The sequence below is a fragment of the Talpa europaea genome, assembly GCF_964194135.1.
Source record: "Talpa europaea genome assembly, chromosome: 6".
Lineage (NCBI taxonomy): Eukaryota > Metazoa > Chordata > Mammalia > Eulipotyphla > Talpidae > Talpa > Talpa europaea.
Genome location: NC_140072.1, coordinates 82180339 through 82185675, shown reverse-complemented (window position 1 = coordinate 82185675; position 5337 = coordinate 82180339).

The following is a 5337-nucleotide window of genomic DNA, read 5'->3' as shown; positions in this document are numbered from 1 at the left end:
GGCCGCTGCCTGGCCGGCCTCCGCCGCCGCTCCCCGGCCGCGAGCCGAGCGGCCTGCGGCGACCCCTGGCGGCGGGCGGGAGAGAAGCCGGCAGAGAAGGAGCGTGGAGCGGGAGCCGCCTGACCCCCGCGCCCTCGCGGAGGCGCACCGCCCCGAGCGCGCCCGAGGAGGGGAGACGTGTTTGGAGCGCCCCCAAGTGGCCGGCTCGTCTACTGACCTGGCCGGGACGTCCAGCCCATCCTCGGCCCAGCGCCCGCAAAAACCCCGAGCTTCGTAAGGGACTTTGAGGGAAACCGGACCTCAGCTTGCGCTCCCTTATTGTGCATTATTCTTGTTTTTTTTTTAAAGATTTATTTATTGATTGATTGATTGATTGATACATACATACATACAAGCACTGGGTACAGTCAGAAGCGCGGGAGGGTGAGAGAATTCACCAGAGCCAGAGCAGGGAGCAGAGCAGGCAGAAGGACCGAAGTACACTGCTGAGGGGAGCAGCGGGCGGCAGGAGAGGTCTGCGCTCCGTGTGGGACCCTCCTCCGGTGGCCGGGGAGCAGCCGGGGATCGAACCGGCGCTGCAGAGTCTGCGGGCAGCTTCGCAACCCAGCGCTCAACTGCTGCGCCAACGGGGAGGCCCATATTCTTGGTTTTTGTTTTTTTTTTAAAGATTTATTTATTTTTTATACAAGAACTGGGGTACAGGTCAGAGGCGCTCTGTCTCACCAGGGACAGAGCAGGGAACAGAACAGGCACACGGACTGAAATACACTGCTGAGGGGAGCAGTGGGCGAGACAGGAAATGTCTGCTGCACCATGTGGGTAGCTTCCTGGCCGACTAGGAATCGAACCTGTTCTGAACAGGCTGCGGACAGCTTCACAGCGCTGCACTCAACCCACTGCACCATCTGGAAAGCCGTTTTCTGGTCAGTGTCCAGCCTATTGCTATGTTCATTAAAGGTTGTAAGTACTTTTTTTTCAAAATGAATATTTAAGACCCGAAATGATTTTACACAACTATTATTTATATATAAAGACTACCTTGTGCCACTCTTTTCTTCCCCCTTAAGATAATTTTTATTTGATCTTTCAGTCTTATCTCTATCTTCTTAGATGCATCCTCGCCTGAGAGCCAAGTGGAGGAAGAAGCAAATGTTCTGGCTGAAGCCAAAAGAAGAGAGACCGCAGCGGTCCAAGTAAGCTGATAGCACCAATGAAAGCCACAGGGAACAGAAATAAGGAAAGCCAGGGGCCAGGGATGCAGCTACACGCTCTTGCACTGCACCAATGTCTAGAACTTGTCTCAGTGAAGCGAAAATATCCACTGGTATCTGATTGCCTGAGCACCTTTGAGAAACCCACCTTGTTAGTACCCAGACCCTTTTGGTTCTGGACCTGACGTTCTGGACGATTTCTGTCCTCAGCTGTGGCTGAATGTAAGTGTACAATAAGGTATCCCTACTGCTATCTTATCTGAAGGGGAAAAAAATAAATTAGTTTGATTTAAATGGCTCCAACATTTCAATATTATCTCCAATATTACACAGACCTCAGGAATTTAAACAATGTTTCAGTAGCACTCCCATAATTTTCCTGTGTGATGATTCCCTATACCAGTCATTGGCACCAGTCCCATCTGCTAAGCTTCTGCCCTTTAATTTTTATATATTTTTAATATATTTTTGCATTATAAATGGAGCATCTATATTTGTACTACAACTAATTTTTTCCCCTTTAGAATTATTTTCTTAAAGTGTTATTACTGAACTGAGAGGTCCTTGGTTCTTGACTATGATAACAAAAGAATTCAAACCACTTTCAGGCAAAACAAAACTATTTGGGCATTGTTCATTCATGAGGTGGCCTGTGCTCAGCATAGTGGGGGTTCATATTCTCATGGGGTTGACAAATATACAAGTTTCACACTCCCCAAGGTTGTCCAGTCAGTTGTCCAGTCAGGCTCGTGCTTCTGTCCTTCCAGTGGGAGGGGGAGTTTTCGTCCTTATTTGGCCATTGGCAGAACCACATGGCTGTCATCTTCGGCAGGGATGCAAAACCGCAATACTAATTAGGGGCAGAGGTCCTCAAGGCTGATTTTTTTTAAAAGGATTTATTTATTCATTCATACAAGCACTGGGTACAGTCAGAAGCACGGGAGGGTTAGAGAATTCACCAGAGCCAGAGCGGGGAACAGAACAGGCAGACCTATGAAATACACTGTTGAGGGGAGCAGCAGGCGCAGCAGGAGGTCTGTGCGCCATGTGGGACCCTCGCCGGCTGCCAGGGATTGAACCAGCACTGCAGAGGCTGTGGGCAGCCCAGCACTCAACCACTGCGCCACCAGGGGAGGCCCCTCAAGGGTGATTTTAAAGTCATTCTCATCTTTACCATTCAGGTGCACAGAGATGTTTTATCAGCACCCCCTCCAGGTGTTGCCTATGTCCTGAATTTCTTTCGTTCTTCCCACCACGGTCAACAGTCAATTATCTTAGGCACCCCTCCCTGCTCTAACAGTGTCTTCCCCAAATAGAACTACTGTCTTAAAGAGTTTGAACACATTTTAGAGAACCTGTTACATGTTGGGGACCTATTTAATCAGCATGCAGTACCACTAGCAAATTGGTCTTTTCCCAGGCCAGGTATCCCCTAGCTGCATTAGACAGTATCGCTTTTATTTTTTGCTCCTTGTCAGCTCTTTTATTCTTGTTTCTTTTTTTCATTTATGGTTCAAGCTATTTTTCAATTCCTTTTATTTCATTATTTTTTTAACAACTTGCCAATATTTATATTTTTTCTGGGAACATTTTATATGGTAGTATAACTGTTCTAGTACATGCATATACCATAATTTATTTACTCAATCTCCTGTTACACATATTACTTCTCAATATCTTTTAATCAAAAGAAAATAATTATCTGGAAGAAGGGCTAACATGGTGTGTTAGACAGCCTTCACTTAAAAGCACAGAAATGCTAATTTAGTTTAGAATGTTAATTTAAATGAACACAATTCAGGAGAATAAGAGGACTGAAAAGGAGCCACTAGTTAGGTGTTTGGAGAAATAGGAATTCAAATTAATCTCCAATGGGTCTCCCAGGTGGCGCAGCGGTTGAGCGCTGGGTTGCGAAGCTACCCGCAGCCTCTGCAGCACCGGTTCCATCCCTGGCTGCCGGGCGAGGGTCCCACATGGCGCACAGACCTCTCCTGCCGCCTGCTGCTCCCCTCAGCAGTGTACTTCGTCAGTCTGCCTGTTCTGTTCTCTGCTCTGGCTCTGGTGAATTCTCTCACCCTCCTGTGCTTCTGTCTGTACCCAGTGCTTGTACAAATAAATAAATAAATCTTTAAAAAAAAAAACAAATTCATCCCCAAAAGGAATTTTTATAACCAAAAATTAAGAAAGTATATATAGATACCAAAAAACAAACAAAAACAAAAACAAACAAAACACTGCAGGACCAAACAGTTGCCCAGGTGAATTCCTTTAAACCTTGAATGAACAAATAATTATTTTACCACTTAAAAGTTTTCCAGACAACAAAGAAAGTTGCCCTTGTCCAAAAACTCAGTTAAGCAAAGAATAGCAATTTCCTTTTTCCTTACTTCCTTTCCTTCTATTAGGTCCTTTTATTTACTTAGTATAATTTGTGTACAGTAAAACTTACCAGTTTTTAAATGTGCAATTTGATGACTTTTGACTACAATCATATAACCACAGTCATTATATATAGAATATTTTCATCACCCCAAAGTTTCCTTGGATTCCTTTACATTCAATTTCCTCCTTACACCCCCCTCCCCTGCACCATCTCCTGGCTTCTAAGAACCACTATCTACTTTCTATCAATATAGTCTTGCCTTTTCTAGAATTTCACATTAATGGAATCATTAGGTGTGTAGTCCTTTGTGTATCTGGCCTTTTAAATGTTGCCATGTTTTTAAGCCTCATCCATGTTGTTGCATTTATCAGTATTTTGTTCCTTTTTATTGCTCAGTAGTTGTCCATTGTTATGGCTATGTCACAATTTGTCAATTCATTCATCATTTGATGGTGTTTCCCTTTGTTTTCTGCCTAGGGTTATTAGCAATAAAGCTGCTATAATATCTGTGAGTATATATTTATTTATTTCTCTTGAGTAAATGCCTAGAAAAATAAGGCTAGATCATATGCAAAGTGTATGTGTAACTTTATAAGAAACAGAGACTGTATTCTTAGGTAACCATACCATTTAGCATTGTTACCAGCACTGTATGAGAGTTCTAATTCCCCACTAAACCTTGGTATTATCTGTCTTCAAATATTAGCCATTTACTGCACATTGAGTGGTATTCTATTGTGATTTTAATTCCCCTGATACTTAACAGTTTGGCATCTTTGCTTGTGCTTATTTTCTTTTGCTAATATCGTCTCTAGGAAGTCCAATTTGTTGTTGTTGCACATTTTAAAAATGTGTCATGAGAGTTCTCATATATTCTGGAGGAAAGTCTTTTGTCAAATGTTTTGCAAATATCCTCTATTCTAGCATCCCTCTTAGTTTTCTGAAGTGTCTTTTGAAGAGCTAAAGATTTCATTCCCTGGAACTTTGTGAACTAATTGTATTACTTCTCCAATAGAATTTTCTGTACCCCTTTGGAGGTAACAGTACATAGGGACAAGCCTCTGCCAGCCGGCCTTTAAGGACTGTTAGCCCAGAGTAACACTGTACTGGGAAGGATAAACACTGTAACTCATGATGCCTACCCTTCCCTGGTTCTGAGCCTGTCAAGTCCCTCACTCCCTTTGTGTCCCTTACCTTCTCACATTTCTTCCCTCCATACATAGTCATAGCACCCCTGCCATATGGACCTTGCTTCATTAGGGTGCTAACCCAATTGCTGACTCCCTTGGAGGCCACTTCTTATAATAAACTCCATTGTGCAAAGCCATTCTTGTGGCTCAGTTTGGCTTTCTGGGTGAGAGCAAAAGATCCAGTTTGGTCATTTACACAATTTTGACTGGGATGAGACTGAGAGAATCGGCATTCTAACAATATAGCTTCTTCTGATCCATAAGCATATTACATCCCTTCGTTTATGGTAGTTATTCTTCAATTTCACTCAGCAATAGTTTATCCTTTTCCACAGAACATCTTTGCCAGAAGCTCCCAGCTTCTGAATCCAATGGTCTCTAGTAGGTCGCTGTCCTAGTAGATCTCTTCAACTCCCAACACTGTGGACCATTTCCTTTCTTGAGCCTCCCTAGACTCTGTGCCCTCATCCTGTCCTTATCATCCTCTGTCCCTTGAGTTAGCCCATGTTTTCTCACAGGTGATTTCCTGCTTCACCTGACCAAGAAGGAACAA